This window comes from Leptidea sinapis, chromosome 9 (genome assembly GCF_905404315.1).
Source record: "Leptidea sinapis chromosome 9, ilLepSina1.1, whole genome shotgun sequence".
NCBI classification, from domain to species: Eukaryota; Metazoa; Arthropoda; class Insecta; order Lepidoptera; family Pieridae; genus Leptidea; species Leptidea sinapis.
This window is the reverse complement of record NC_066273.1, coordinates 9,801,123-9,818,738: the sequence shown is the minus strand read 5'-3', so window position 1 is coordinate 9,818,738 and position 17,616 is coordinate 9,801,123. Positions and strand designations below refer to the sequence as shown.

General features: G+C 33.0%; 1 protein-coding gene across 1 annotated transcript in view; it reads right to left on the bottom strand.

Annotated features, from left to right (window-relative positions):
• Positions 1 to 17,616, bottom strand: part of LOC126966226 (putative phospholipase B-like lamina ancestor) — a 54,299-nt gene that overhangs the window by 31,179 nt on the left and 5,504 nt on the right. Inside the window, exon 2 of the mRNA XM_050810176.1 lies at positions 11,086 to 11,197. The gene's annotated coding sequence lies outside the window, so the exon portion shown is untranslated. The remainder of the gene's footprint in view (positions 1 to 11,085; positions 11,198 to 17,616) is intronic.

Here is a 17,616-nt window from a genome sequence, read left to right as displayed (position 1 = left end):
AGGTAACTAACATTGTGACACGAGAATTTTATATATAAGATTATATAAAATCTTATTATTAATATTATCTTTGTAGTTTTACTGCAAATTATTATTTTTGACGAGAGAATGTCGAGTAACATCCATAGTTTTATGTAGAATTTCGACTCGGATAAGTTTTGTAAATAAAATATTCGGCTTGCATATTATTTTGTACTGTGAATGATAAATATCTATTGAAATGGATTGTTAAGAATTTATATATTGTGTATCCAATTTACATCCATCACCTTTCTCCACATTTACTTGATCTCTTCATTTTTTATTGAAGAGGAGGAAAAAAGGATGTCCGGGTCAACTTATGTTAAAACTAGGCTTCCATAATTATGTGAGATTTTCTCGAGATTTTACAAGTAAACGAAATATCTTATCAAAGAGAAATTTAAATATATATATTTTCAAACCTTTTTCTTTCCGTTGCCTAAACTGAAAACATGATTGGAAAATATTTATTTGATACTTTTTTTAATCGAAAAAGATGCATACTTTTAAGAATATGGTAATTTGCTTGAAAACTAACATCTTCCATAAAAGCGAAAAAAATACGCTAAGTAATCCGTTACCAGAAGCAAATTTTACGTAGGATCTTAAGTGATCACCGCCGCCCACAGTATTGACTTTAAGAATGATTTACGCGCTTTTTTAAAAATACCTTCCCATGTTTGCAGGTACGTAACGAAACCACTTAAACATTTCCAATTCAATATCACCTTCTTAAACTCCATAATAAATAATATTTAATTCAAAAATACCTTAATCCGAACACCAATTACTTTTCACTTAAACATATTTAAATGCACGTTCAGTAACAGCTCAACGTGAGATTAGTGTGAAATATGAACATTTACAAAGAGCATGTGTAGGATACATAAATATTCCACAAGTAAATCAATACTGACTGTAGCCAAACCATTTGCTTTTAGGAATTTTATGATGATGTACTCGTGTATATATTTTTGACGAGCGTATGCCTTATATTTATCACTTGCGGAAATATATCGACTGCGATATGTAAATAATGTTATTTCGGAACTGAAGAGAATGTTCAGTTATCTATATATACATACAGTTTCACCGTAGAGGTTTCCTGATATTAACATTATTTTGAGGACAAAGCCATGCCCATTACAATGCAGTGCCGGTCAAGATTCTAGAAAAACCCAAAAATTCTGAGCGGTACTACAATTGCGCTCGTCACCTAAGATGTTTAGTCTCATTTGCCCAGTAATTTCACTAGATACGGCGCCCTTCAGACCGAAACACAGTAATTATTACACATTACTGCTTCACGGCAGAAATAGGCGCGGTTGTGGTACCCATAATTTTGCCGGCATTCTGTGCAAAGGAGTCTGGTAAATATTATAATTATTTGGCTCATTAATTATGTACGAAACGAGTTTAAAGCTATTTTTCGCCTTAGTTACCCTATTATTTAAAACCAAGCTAATTAATTACTTAATTAATTTAAATCTAGTCGGCGCATTAGTTAGCCCATTAATTAAAACCCAGTCCGCTCATCGACTGATGTAGTATAGTTGACTAACTAATTAAATATCTATATATTAATTCGTAAAGCAAAAAACTATGTACTCCTTTTTTTAAAAAATGCGCGAACGTATGAACTCTAAATTTAACCCAGTTAAAGTTTATATGGAGAAGAAGTGCATAAAGCTATTTTTCTTACATAAAGGAACGTTGGTATTTGAAAAATAGCCATAAACCATCTAGGATAAATTTCGCATCGAATGGTGGTAGTTTCATGTCGATACGATTAGTGGTTAAGACGTGATTGAGCCTCAAATAAAGACCATTTTCTATATATATATATATACATACACACTATACTGCTTGAATGACATTTAACATACACACACACATATACATTAAAGTGGCTATAGCCTTTGACAAAATATAAACACTAATTAAGTTCAAACTTTAAAAATTAAATGAATTATGGTCCAATTTTGAACTCTGGGCGACCACTAGTCTAAATAAATGTTAGTTAATCCTTGTTGTTCCGGAGAAAACTCAGTTCATATTGTATTCTTATGTTTTACGTGCAAGTTTATTTTCATGAGTAATTGTAGACGCGGTCTTGTGGTGATTAGCGTTAACCTAAACGTACGGAAGCAAAAAGTGGTTTCGTTTGCAAGGAAATTATCGATGTAGAGATATAGTTCAATATTACGAACTCATTGATTTACGGCCGTTTTCAATAACCTATCTATCCTTAGTTTAACTTACTAGAAGTAGACAAATCTATCCATTTACGCTTACTTACATGTCAATGACCTATCGACAGATAGCATTGGACTATAACTATATTGGACATAACTATGGATAGATAAGATCTTGTCATTAAGCGGTGATAGCAATGTATCCGTTACTTGAGATACTTTTTGGAAAACGGACGTTAAAGTCATGTTTATATTTAGAGATATAGCTCAATATTATGAACTCATTTATTTACGGCCGTTTTTAATAACCTATCTATCCTTAGTTTAACTTACTAGAAGTAGACAAATCTATCCATTTACTCTTACTTACATGTCTATGACCTATCGACAGATAGCATTGGACTATAACTATATTGGACATAACTATGGATAGATAAGATCTTTTCATTAAACGGTGATAGCAATGTATCTGTTACTTGAGATACTTTTTTTGAAAACGGACGTTAAAATCATAGTAGTTTATGTGTACATATATTAGTTTATGTGTAGAGATATAGCTCAATATTATTAACTCATTGATTTACGGCCGTTCTCAATTCAAATTCAAATTCAATTTTTTTTATTCAAAATAGGATGTGAAATCACTTATTGAAAGTCAAAAAAAACTACCACCCATTACAAAATGAATGCCTCAGGCCTGAGTAGAATGGGCGCAACAAACTCAGCGGGTTTTTTTTTTTCATCAAAAATATGTTTTACAGTTAAAGTAACATTTACAAAGTAACATTGTACAATTAAACTTATTATTTAATAGCCTGAGGGCGGTCGCTCCATTCCCAATCTGTGGTATCATTAAGAAAGTCATTTATGTTATAGTAACCTTTACCACACAAACGTTTTTTAACAATTCTTTTGATTAACGTAATACTTTTGTTTTGAACATTTTCTGGGATCTTGTTGTAAAAGCATATACATCGCCCCACAAAAGACTTACTAACTCGACTTAGCCGAGTAGTAGGCATCATAAGTTTATTTCTGTTCCTGGTGTTAACATTATGGTTTCTGTTCTGACAGTTTCTGGCAAATTCACTTATGTGCCTATGAACATACATTACATTATCAAGAATATATTGAGAAGCAACAGTCAAGATCTAATTTCTTTGAACTTTGCTGTCAATGATTCTCTAGGACCTAGGTTATAAATAGCGCGAATAACCCTCTTCTGCAGCACAAATATTGTATTAATATCGGCAGCGTTGCCCCATAGCAATATACCATAGGACATAATACTATGGAAATAACTAAAGTATACTAGTCGCGCCGTATCTATGTCAGTTAATTGTCTAATCTTTTTTTATAATTTTTATAATTTTAACCGCGTATGCTGCAGAACTAAGTCTGTTCGCCAATCCTTCAATATGGTGGTCCCATTGTAATTTGGAATCTAGAGTTGTGCCAAGAAATATAGCAGATTCCACCGGTTCTATCACCTCTCCGTTTAACAAAACATTTGCATTTACATTTTTGACATTTGGTACGGTAAATTTAATGTAATTAGTTTTCTTGCTATTTAACAATAGGTTATTAGCGCTAAACCAGTACACGATGTCAGATAAAATATCGTTCACTTCGTCATACATAGCTTGGTTTTTTTCACCTTGAAAATCAGTGAAGTGTCGTCCGCAAACAATACTACCTTATAATATATATAATAATAACCTATCTATCCTTAGTTTAACTTACTAAAGGTAGACAAATCTATCCATTTACGCTTACTTACATGTTAATGACCTACCGACAGATAGCATTGGACTATAACTATATTGGACATAACTATGGATACATAAGATCTTGTCATTAAACGGTGATAGCAATGTATCCGTTACTTGAGATACTTTTTGGAAAACGGACGTTAAAGTCATGTTTATATTTAGAGATATAGCTCAATATTATGAACTCATTGATTTACAGCCGTTTTCAATAACCTATCAACCCTTAGTTTGACTTACTAGAGGTAGACAAATCTATCCTTTTACGCTTACTTACATTTCAATAACCTATCGACAGAGAACATTGGGCTATAGGTAACCATATTAGACATAACTATGGATAGATAAGATTATCATTAAACGGTGATAGCAATGTATCCGTTACTTGAGATACTTTTTGGAAAACGGACGTTAAAGTCATGTTTATATTTAGAGATATAGCTCAATATTATGAACTCATTGATTTACAGCCGTTTTCAATAACCTATCTACCCTTAGTTTGACTTACTAGAGGTAGACAAATCTATCCTTTTACGCTTACTTACATTTCAATAACCTATCGACAGAGAACATTGGGCTATAGGTAACCATATTAGACATAACTATGGATAGATAAGATTATCATTAAACGGTGATAGCAATGTATCCGTAACTTGAGATACGTTATTGAAAAATGATAGTAAATTTTTAAGATGCGCGCGCATCACTGTAACACAAAAGTAACAGGGTGAAGTTGGTTTCGCGTTATTCATTTTTTTTTTTTGATGTTTTTCGTCCATTATTACCACAGGCAAAGGATTCAAGGCCATACAGCAGTATTCGTTAGTTAAATAATTAATTGTCAAAGCCATCTTTGCCAGACTTTTACAATATTGTTATTTCTACAAACGTAGAATAGCAGAAGGAATAAATAATTTTAAGGATTTTTGCATTGTTACGCCAAAGAAGTATAACTTCTTGCATGCATACATAAGTACACACACGCTTTTTTAAAGAAACTTAAATGGGCAATGGAAAACCACAAACATGCACGGACTTAACTTAAACTAAGTCTAAGTAAAGAATAATCGTCAAAGGGATATTTTAGGATTGCAACAAATTCGATATTTGTAAACACTGAATACCTTAGTAGAGCCGGACTAAGGTTCATAGCAATACATAATATTATTATCTACCCTCAAATAAATACTACATATTTACATCATTTATACGTCTAGATAGACAATGACAGATGCGAAAACGTTGAAAAAAATTTAGAACTAACCTCTATTTGGAGAAATTCACGCACACTAACACAAAGCGTCACACAAATCGCGAGTGTAAGGCGTAGCTTGTAACGCACACTAAGCTAACAGCAAGAGACTCTATCTAGACGTATAAATTATCTAAGACTACATACATGCAACATTAAGTTAGATTAAAATACTCAGATAGCGTCGCAGGTCTAACTGAGCTAATATTTATGAACACTCAAATGAACAATGATACTTGTTACGTCAATGGTCGTTTAGTTCTCGTAAATCAGCGAGATTTGAGACCAACTGCAAAGTGCCAGGTACTCGTAACATGAAAAGTATTTCATAAGCTCGTTGGGCGAAACTTCGTCCTTCGGAGCAACGACTGCTGGATACAAAAATACAGGCTTGTTTTTTTACAAAAAAAAATACATTGTCATTGTCAGACTTCTATCTATCTATAGTAACAAATGGAGTGCCGGTTTTTTTTGTTCGGTTATACTGCGAAAACTACTGAACCGATCGGAATTTTACATAATTTTAAATATTACTTTACAGTTGATAACCTGCTCAATCCCAATATTTGCATAATAGGAAATTGACTTGAGATGTCGCTCTTGTAAATTAGAAATTTTTATTTAATTTTTTTGCCCTTTAAATTACAATATGTTATTCAAAATAGGATTTTAAATCACGTATTGACAATACGTTATGTTTTTAAAGTGATAACCCTCACTTCACACAAATAAAATTTTGTAAAATAAAATTTTATTTTATTTAATTTTATTTGTGTATTAATCCTAGAAGTGAGGGTTATCACTTTAAAAACATAACATATTGTCAATACGTGATTTAAAATCCTATTTTGAATAATATATTGTAATTTAAAGGCCAAAAAAATTAAATAAAAATTTCTAATTCAGGGCTAGATATGTTGTTTGAAAGTTTTCCATTCATAACTATATTCCATGTCTGTAGAAAATGTACAAGCAAATGTTTTACCATATTAAAAAGAATTGTTTAAAAAACGATTTTGTGGTAAGGTTACTATAATATAAATGATTTTCTTATTGAATGGGAGGGAGGACCACAAGGGTCTTTTTTGGACCCTTCCTCTTCCTAATTTATATTAATGATCTACCTAACCTTGTAGAAAAAAGACTGGGAAAGGAGCGAACGACCTCTGTCTCTCTAACATCTCATTGTATCGAGATTGCGGTCTGCAGGTAGAGACCACATTCCTCAAAATCACGAAACCTTTTCTTGGTAATCCAAAGCAGGTCCGGGACAATGAGACGTATCGCATTCATGTTTATTGACACATAACCGGTATATATTGTAATGCCTCTTTTATAAAGTAGTTTTTACTTTACTCAAACAAGGAAGGATTTGTGATATTTTGTTTGTTTGCACCCACCTATCGCTAGTCTGATTGGTTTTTTAGGGTTCCGTAGCCATATGGAAAACAACGGAACCCTTATATTCGTCAAGTCTGTCTGTCTGTCCGTGTATGTCACAGCCACTTTTTTCCACAACTATAAGAACTATACTTTCGAAACTTGGTAAGTAGATGTATTCTGTGAACCGCATAAACAAAAATAATTTGGGGATTATGGATGCTACCCCATACTTAGAACTGAGAATTAGATTAGAGAATTGGTTTGAACGATATCTAGTAAGTAGATTTTTTTTAATACGTCATAAATGATGAGAGTTCATTTGCATTGTATGATTTTGAGCATGGATTTTTTGCCTTTTCCATTTAAAAAAAATAATATCATTTTCCTCTCTATATAACTTTTATATAATGTTTCTTGCTGCTACGGAACCCTTAATGGGCGAGTCTGAATCGCACTTGGCCGGCTTTTTTTGTATATAAGGCATTACGTTTCACTTCAACAGTCACCTAATCATAGTTATTTATATTTTATGCAGGAGAGCATACGAGCATAATAGAGGATTCACTAGAGTTGCCGGTCTTTTACGAATATCTACGCGCTTATTCTGAAGGTATCCACGTCGTATTGTCCAGGAAACACTGCACCAGGAATCTTATTTCTCAGTTTGGTTATTGTTGCCAGAAAGTTCCTTGAAAACCGCACTGTAGATAAACAACTCAATATTAATGCTATGACCTATATCATGTCAATAATTATCATTAAATACGGTTCATATATTGGATACAGCACCTCATAAACTAATTTCTTTTGTTTATTACAACCATTGTTGAGTTTCTTGTATGTTCTTCTCACGAGCTCCACTTTTTCCGAATAAATTTAAGATTCAGCAATTTAAAAGAAATATTTATAGTGACGATTCAAAAGCGCTCAGTTTAAGCTTAATTGAATAAAGTTTATTTCACTTTGACTTTAAAGTCAATGTATAAATTAAACAACCAGCCATAACCCATAAACAACCATGATAAACCTAACCTACCTATAACCCATAGGTTAACTACAAACGAAGATTTCTTCGCATTTAGTAGTATTCTACATCCACCCTACCATTATTCTTAACACGTCTATACTATTCAATAATGGGGCATTGAACGGTCGCAAAGGGTCCCCGCCAGGTCTTTGAACTAAGGCTCAACAGTGCCGTCCGCGGTACAGAATGACTGTATATTGTTCTATATTGTTAGCGAAGTAAAATAAGTTTCGGGAATATTCGAGAACATTCGCGATAATTCGCCGGAACACACGCGACTTTAAGTTTCTTATCCATTTCGTACTTTACACTAAAAACTTAATATATAATTTTAAACTGCAACATTTATTGTTAATTGAATTTACAGTTAAATGGGTATAAAAACCTAAAAAAATATCTAATTTCAATATATGATTAAATGCAATGTTCTTTTATTATCTTTGCCTTAATATTATTTTAATGGGAAAACAGAAATGTCGAATTAGGACTTATACCAAGTCGATAATCTTCCTGGTCTAACGTATCGTACCTAAACATTATATATAAAAACTAGCTGCCCCGACAGACGTTGTCCTGTACATAATAAAAAAAACACTGTTTTATAGGAATTTGCCAATAATATTTCAAAACATCAAGAACTATTTCGTAAAAAATGCTCCCTGTTGTTATAATGAAATTGTTTCACAGCAGAACTGTCAAACCGTGCGCAACTAAATTCTCTCATAGAAAATGTGTCTATCTATCTAAAAACAGCTATCCTATCTCTCAAGTTGGACCAAACTGCACGCCATGAAGTAATCCAAATTAAAATCCGTTCAATAGTTTAGGAGTCCATCGCGGACAAACAATGTGTCACGTAATTTATATATATTATAAGATTTCGTGTCACATTGTTTGTCCGCGATGAACATCTTTAACAACTAAACCTTAATAAATATTGCACACTGTATGCAGTTTGGTCCAAGTTAATTATTTTTATTTCAATTTTTATATTATATTCAATATGACATTGTCAATAAGCGTATCACGTATGTAGCGTTCAGGTACGAAAAAAAACATTTTGTACCTGAACGAAATTTGTAGATGTTCATGGGCTTCACGGGTTATCCTGCCTAAAATCGGCAGGCCGTATCAGTCGTCACGCCAGTAGTAATGAAGTCACCCGCAGGGCATTTGCCGCTCTCAATATACCAGCTGTTTTAGAGCCAAATGGCCCCGTGGCACTGGACATGACCCGCCGCGCCGCGATTGAAAGCATCATGATGGAATTACTCTGTCGACTTGCGTCGACACTCTGGCTCCTTCTCATGTCCAAGTTACGTCAGTTGGTGCTGAGGCTGCTGCTTCGACTGCTGAAGACAGCAAGCGTCGCAAATATGTCGGTCTCAGTATGTCAATATCTCAAATATAATATATCTCAAAATACATCTTTGTGCCGTTTGATGTCGAGACACTTGGCCCGTGGGGTCCAGAGGCGCAAAAAATGTACAAAGTACTATCTTCGCGCCTCAATAAGGCTACTAGAAGCCCAAGCGCTGGCAGCTATTTCGGGCAATGGATCAGCCTAGCTATCCAACGTGGAACTGCTGCCAGTATTCTTGGTACGCTTCCCCGTAGTGATAGTTTTAATTTTATGTAATCATAGTATTGTAAATATAGTTATAAGATTTGTTTTGTTTGAATAAATCAGGAATAAATGATATTTTTATATTTGTTTTATATTTGTAAGTACTTAGATAACATTCGTATATCCAAATATGTGAGACAAGATAATTCGCACGGTTTACTATCCAACCTAATAGATAATTTATATGGATGATTCAAAAATACGTTTGTTTCATTTCTCACTGCTTTCATGGTTTACATTTTTCAGAAGATTTTATTTATTTATTAAGAGCTTTATTTCCTTACATCTATACATTTAGGTATTTACTTTTTTTTATGAAAGTAAGGGAGATGACGAGCAGGAAGTTCTGCTGATGGTATTGGGCAGGCATTACAATGCAGCGCCGCTCAGTAATCTTAAAACCCCAAGAATTCTGAGCGGCACTACAACTGCCCTCGTCACCTTGAGACATAAGATGTTAAAGTCTCATTTGCCCAGTAATTCCACTAGCTACGGCGCCCTTCAGACCGAAATACAATAATGTTTACACATAACTGCTTCACGGCAGAAATAGGCGCCGTTGTGGTACCCATAATCTAGCTAGTATTCTGTGCAAAAGAGCCTCCCACTGGTTAGCTAGTTTATATATATTCTGCAATTAACACACAAGTCCGAACCCCACGATGATAAACTTAAAAATTTGATAAAATTCAATCTCAACTATATAACTGATCGGAAGGATAAAGAAAAGAAACCGATGCAAGTAGTCAACGTAATATTTTAGAAATAAATATACCAACCTTAAACTCGTTCAACGGCTTGACTAAAATTTACTTTGTATAATAAATACTATATCAGACAATAGCTAATATTTGACTGTGTGCATTTTATCACACGGTTTATCGTAATTTTGCCAAATAATACGAGTTAAATTATTTCATAACCGCAAACGCCAATGAATAATTTAAAACAAAATATTTCCTCAATACCGAACCAAATAAGTGAGTTTGTAAACCTCGTGTATGTCTTAGATCATTTATAGATCTAGATAGACTATGATAGCTGTGAGAATGTCGAAAAAAATTGATTTTAAAACTAACCTCTATTTTGAGCAATTCACGCACACTAACATAAAGTGTCATACATATCGCGAGTGTAAGACGTAGCTTCTCACGCACACTAAACTAATATTCCTGACCTGTTTTTATCAGTTGTCTAACAGCAAGAAACTCTATCTAGACGTACGTATAAATCATTTGAGGTGTAAGTTTATCGAATTATGAAGTAAATACTGTTCGTAGTTTTATACACTTTTCAAAAATTCTGCCTTAGATACATATGCTAAAATATATTTATATTAATAAAAGTGTGCGGAGGAGAATAAAGTAAAATTGTCGTTGAAATAAGTAATTTTAACCGACTTCAAATAAGAGAGGTGGTTGTCATCTCGTGTGGATTTGTTGTTTGATACCGTATAAGAACGTCGTTAAAAATGTAATTTGTTAGTGGTCTGTAGATAATCTATCTAGAGCTTCTAGATAGATTATACTCTGATAGCTGTGAACACGTGGAAATAAATAGCGGCGAACTGTTTGCCTCTATTTTAAGCAACGCACGCACACTAAAACAAAGTGACTGTCTAAAGTAATAAACCTGACCTGGTGTCATGCGTTGCCTAACAGCAAGACATGATTCTAATTTGTGGCGTGTTGTGCGAAGGAGGAATGACATTAATTACACAAAATCTTAATTTGGTAAATCGAATTTCAAATTTTTATTTTTTTGCTGACTGTACTATACGGTAAGAAGAAATAATTATAAATATTACTTACAGCGTCAGTGGTGTCACCACAAACACAGAACGTAGGCGTACTCAACCCATCAGGAAGAACTGCCGCTTTGCTGGTGATGACGGTCGAGTCACAGAATTAGACGGAGACTGATCTGCAACAAATTATTTTCATTGAGATACCTATTTAATAAAAAGTGTGACAAAATTGAGAATTATCAACAAAGGAGAAAAAAAAAGTATAAAAATCCGGTGCACAAAAGAGCACAGTACACGAAATTACAGTTTGTGAAACACGGTATAGTTTACTTAAGCTTTAGGGTTGTCCTGATATAAATAAATAAATAAATTAATATTGACACACTTTAACACAAATTATCTTTCCCCAAACAAGGCATAGCCTATGGGTACAAAACAACGACATATTCAATACAATATACTTACTTAAACATACATAAATACAGATAAACACCCATGACTCGGAAACAAACTATTAATAATAAAATAAACAAACAATATATTACTTATGAACAACTGATAAAAAAATATATATATATAAAGTATTTTTAATCGTTTACTTAACCTCTTTAGGTATTATTATAAGCCTTGATCTGTAAATCAAAACAGAATGTATTGGAAAAATTTTGATCGATTCACAACAAAACTAACAACTCAATTGCCACGAATAAGTGTTAGTATTTTAATTTTATTAGATTAACTTCAACATCAGCATTTGTTCTGTGACAACATACGTCACTGTATCTAGACCAGATAGGTACCTACTCTTATTTTAACCTTATTTTTCTGACACGGAAAGTTTTTAATTATTATTATTCATACAGTGGCCTCGAATCGTTTGCTGCCTTTGCAGTTTTTGATTGATCGTGTCTGCTCAGAAGGAAAACGGAAATTTACCAGTGGAAGGCTTCTTTGCACATAATGCTGGTTAGATTATGGGTACTACAACGGCGCCTTTTTCTGCAGTGAAGCAGTCATGTGTAAGCATTATTGTGTTTCGGTCTGAAGGGCGCCTTAGCTAGTGAAATTACTGGGCGAATGAGACTTAACGTCTTATGTCTCAGAATTTTTGGATGTTTTAAGAATCCTGAGCGGCACTGCATTATTATGGGTAGGGTGTATCGATAACCATTAGCTGAATGTCCTGTCTCGGAGTCCCATATGGTGGTCTGACCAAATTTACAAAGTGCTGGAGGTGCCAATGAATGTTGCAATACATCAGGCACCGGAACGCAACCAATGGCGACGGCTAGTGGACAAGATCAGAAAGAGTCACGATCCTCAGCAGTGAGGGAAACGACTGATAAGAGAATGTCCTGCTCGTCTCATCCCTTAATGTCATAAAAAATGGAATAAACAGACCATTGGAAGGGTTCTTCGCACAGTATGCCAGATAGGTGGGTATCACAGAGGGGCTCTTTTCTACTGTAAAACTGTTATGTTACTAGCTTTGATTCATGCAGGTTCAGTGCCAGACTCTGTGAAGATGTCGATACCGCATCTACTATCAAATCGTTGAGCGAACTTTTAGTTCGTAGTTTCACTAATCTATATATTATATATAAATGAATTGCTGTTCGTTAGTCTCGCTAAAACTCGAGAACGGCTGGTCCAATTAGGCTAATTTTGGTCTTGAATTATTTGTGGAAGTCCAGAGAAGGTTTAAAAGGTTGAATAAATATGAAAATACTCGGAATTAAATACAAACAACAATTTTGATTTTCCTTTGATGTGTCCCCAGTCGTTCAGAAATCAAATAAAAATAATAGTTAAAATGAATAACTAATTTGAATTTTTATATTTTTCTAACTTTCTCAGGAGGTAAAAAATAAACTTCCTTAAAACACGGGTAAATAACACTTAAAAAGGATTCCTTTTGTTTATTTTAAGTTTATTTAATACAAAAGTTTACATCTTTTATTTATCGATTGAGGCAGTACGAATGCTGCCGGGTCAGCTAGTCTCAAATATATAAGAGCCACGTTAACTTCTGTGACTAAATTATTTCCACATTTCAAAGTGAAAACTACTTTAGCATCGTTGTGATTTGAAAGTCGATGAAACGAAAAGGCGAGACAAATGAGACAGACAAATAAATTCATAGGATTTTACGTGGGAGAAAATAAGATAGGAATCATTATACAGTGTTTTGTTACCAGGCGATCATAGTTGAAGAAGAGATTGTCTTATGAGTGACACGAGTATAGCTTAATAATTATTAAATTCTGACATCATGCGCACTACTATTATTACATGCGTATTACTTACTACATAGACACCAGGAGAAAATAAATATGGTAGCGATGATAGTAATGTCTTTCATAGCCGTTGAAATCACGTGTCATCCTAGCAACATCTACCAGGACTTCATATGCAGCTTAGAGGTTAATAAGTCAGAAGTGCTAACCCCGACATACACCTACCTTCATAGTAACGTACATAATATATTATTATTATAACGAATATATTATATTGTTGCTAGGGCAAATGAAGGTCAAGTTTATCGGTATGTTTTTATTGAAACGAATTTACATAGATAATAATAAAATTGGAAATGAGTCTTAAGGTCGTATTGGGTAGTAGTTTTTTGTTCATAAGTAATAATGTATAAAATGCATTTTTAATGTAAAGAATGATTAATTATACTGCAGAAATCATTCGATATTTATGACAACAATTTACATCACTACTCGTATTGTTAAACGATACATTTTAATAATACTTGAATGTAACGTTGTCAGTTTGCTGTGAGCAGTGTTGCTCTATGCGTAACTCCAATAGACTTTAGAGAAATACGAACTTAAGGCGAAGTGTAAACAGAAAACACACAAACAAAGTGTTTTTAGACAAGTTTCTTGATGAAAATTTAGCATTTGGAGCTATGAACACTATTTTATCCTGTTACACATACCTTTAAGTCTTACTTATAGGTTGCTATTGGTTATAGTTAACACTCCAGAGCCTTTTTGAACTACCACTTTTCTTTGCAGTTAAACAAGTTTTTTCTCGGCATGATGTATTTGTTTAATACTACTCTCAGAAAAGATATTCTTATAGCTTGTACTTTTTTTGTGTAGGTACATTTATTCAGATTAGTAATCAATAATGAGAATTGTAAGCATATAAACTGTTTGCGCCTATTAAAATGTTACGTTTTCCACGCAAGAATTTTGAAAATATTTGCTTTGTTACATAGATGGCGGGAAGCAGACATGAACTAATATCGCTCAAGGTCGCCGGCATTTAGTGTCGCCTTAAAAGATTGTTGGATATTATTATTAATATTTTATTCGTAGATGCGACGTTGCTGTCCAAAGTCAAGTCAAAGTCAAAATATCTTTATTCATTAAAATGATATTTGATCATTTTGAATCCTCAATTTTTGGTTTCTCATAATAATAAGAGCTACAAAATGTAGTTTGTAAAAATAATATATTACTCTAGGAAATTATAATGTTTTGTTTTATTAAAACAGTGTTAGAGCATGTTCATTCCCAAGCATTTTCATCATCTAAGTAATGCGTTATTTTATAGTAAGCTTTTTTATAAAGTTTTTAAAGTTTACTAGCAGATTAAACATATCACTTGGGAGTTTATTATAAAAGCATATACATTGCCCTTTAAATGATTTTTCAACTTTATAGAGACTGGTGGTGGTAACAGCAAGCTTATCTTTATTCCTAGTATTAAACTATTTTTCTTAGGGCCGATTTTTCAATCCTCAGTTAAACAACTAGATAAGAAAAATTCGACGGATAGCACAATTCGACGAATTTTTCAACAGGCAGATAGAAGTTATCGAACAAATTAAGACTATATCGGATGATTATATTTATCGGCCCCTTTGGGAGCCGGTTAAGAGCTATCGGTGGGATAATTTGGACGTGTTTTTAAGTTTTTTAGGCTATATTTGTAGATAAGTCATTCCCTAGTTATAAGTGTATTATCTATGCTCATGTCAAAAGATCTAATAACTATCCTCTTTTGACGATTACACATGTAATTTATGTTATAACTATCTAATATAGTAGAAATTATAATATAATGGATATTTTTGAGACAACTTCGCGATTGCAAAAGAAATCCATTTCCTCGACAACAACGAAAACAATTTTAAATTGAAATAAACTGAACAAACAAACGAGTGAATTAGAGGTTTGTTGTTATTAATTGTTGTGATAAATGTCTAACGTCAAAGAAGCATCCTTTGACCTTTCTCTGTCTTATGCGTTAAATAACATATACGTCCATCTCGCTTGCACGTATGAAGTGTGAAGTTGCTTAGACTATACCACAGACAACTATTCTTTGGATAAAAAGCGATTGAAAAATTCAAAACTTTTAATCGTTAGATAAACAGCAAGTTAATTTTATTCTCTCGATAGTTATCTGGTGATTTATCTGAGGATTGAAAAATCGGTCCTTAAACAAGTTAATATTCCTGTGCACATACATCAGATTTTCATAAATATATTGACAAGTAACGGTCATTATACTTATCTCTTTAAATTTTTCAGGGAGTGATTTTTTGGGACCCATATTGTAAATTGCACGAACAGCCCTCTTCTGCAGCACAAAGATGGTGTTAATATCTGCAGCATTTCCCCACAGCAGTATACCATAAGACATAATGCTGTGAAAGTATATGAAATAGACTAGCCTAGCTGTGGCTACATCTGTAGAGATTGATGTTTTTGATTGCGTATGCTGCAGAACTGAGCTTCTTCGATACTGTATCAATGTGAGGGCCCCATTGAAGCTTATTATCGAGGGTTATAGCTAGAAATACAGTGGTGTCCACGAGAGCTAACTCTTCGTTTTTAATTATAATATTGGCTTTTACTTGTTTCACATTTGGTTGTATAAATCTAATGCACTCTGTTTCTCATTAAGTAGAAGATTATTAATATTAAACCACTGTAGTACCTCCGTTTCCATCGTCGAAAACGTTTTGTTGTCGCTTATGTTTAAATAACAGTGACGTGTTATCTGTAAACAACACAACCTCATGATCGTCCCTCATAACTGTCCTTACCTTCAACCTTGTATCTTTATTCATTATGATATCCACTAGTATGTCTGTCTGTGTAGGTATTGATTTATACAATATTGTGTATTCGCCTAAATATTCTATTGTTTACATATCTTAATGTTCTGTTGTTATGTCTGTATAACTGTATTCTATTGTGTTCTCAGTGAAACTATTCTAGGATATATCCAATGTTGTAATTTTTATATTTTACTAGCTGACCCGATAGACGTTGTTCTGTATATAATAAATAAAATAATGTTTTTATATGAATTTGTCAATAATATATCATAACATCAAAAATTACTTCGTAAAATATGCACCCAGCTGTCGTAATGAAATTGTTTCACAGCAGAACTGTCAAACCGTGCGTCAATAAATTCTCTCATAGAAATTATGTATGGACATATCAAAGGAAAAACAATTTTGTTTTTTTTTATTTAATTTAGCAGCATTTTCCTATTTATTCACCTTTTAAACCTTCTCTGGACTTCCACAAATAATTCAAGACCAAAATTAGCCAAATCGGTCCAGCCGTTCTCGAGTTTTAGCGAGACTAACGAACAGCAATTCATATTTATATATATAGATTTAACTTCATATTTAACTATAGTGATGTATCTGTTTGTTTCCTTAATTAATACATAAATGATTAATGAAAATACTCTATAGCCCAGTAACTCCTCTAGCTAAGGCACCCGAGTGATATGTCGCCCTAGCAACAGATACAAATGATTCCATTACATTACACTCGGAGCGACTGTGGTCCATATTAATGAAGCATTACAACTGATAGACAACACAGATCATGTCGCCGCGACACACGACACTGGACAGACCACAGACACTCAATTAAGGCTACTTCAGACAGTCTAAGATTGCCGTAACGTTTATTTTTAGCGACAAAAAGGAAGTTATAAAGTTCACCGTTGAAACATTTATTTATCTGTAATATTTAACTAATTGTTTACACATTTTATGCAATGTTAAAGTAATCACAAAATAAATAAGATTTAACTGAATTCTAAATAACTACACAATGCGTGACCTTGGTAGTACGTCATCGTTATTCAAATTATGTTAGATTATTATTATTCATATTGAATTGGTCACCTAGAAAAAATATGGAACCACACACATATTGATAATTGGCAATAATACAAAGAATTTCTCAGAGTTTCCTGTGCCAATTCTTTCTTCCAAGTGTCGTTTTTTATTTTAGTTCATTCAACATTGACGTCAATACTATTTCTTAATGAAGATAATTTAAGCGAAACTTTCCAATATATTTATTTTCAACGTTACAATTTCCAATTTAAAAGATAAATTATATATTATAATAAACTTTTAACCATAACTATATGAATTGTAAAAAATGAATTTTTATATATTTTACTTAAAAATAATGAAAGATAATTTAGTTAGCTTACACTATTTGTGAGGTTACCTATACATTTTTATTGGTCGTTGAAAGAGTAAAGTGGTTTTGGAACTCTGCCATTTTAATTAACTGATAACTCTTCTATT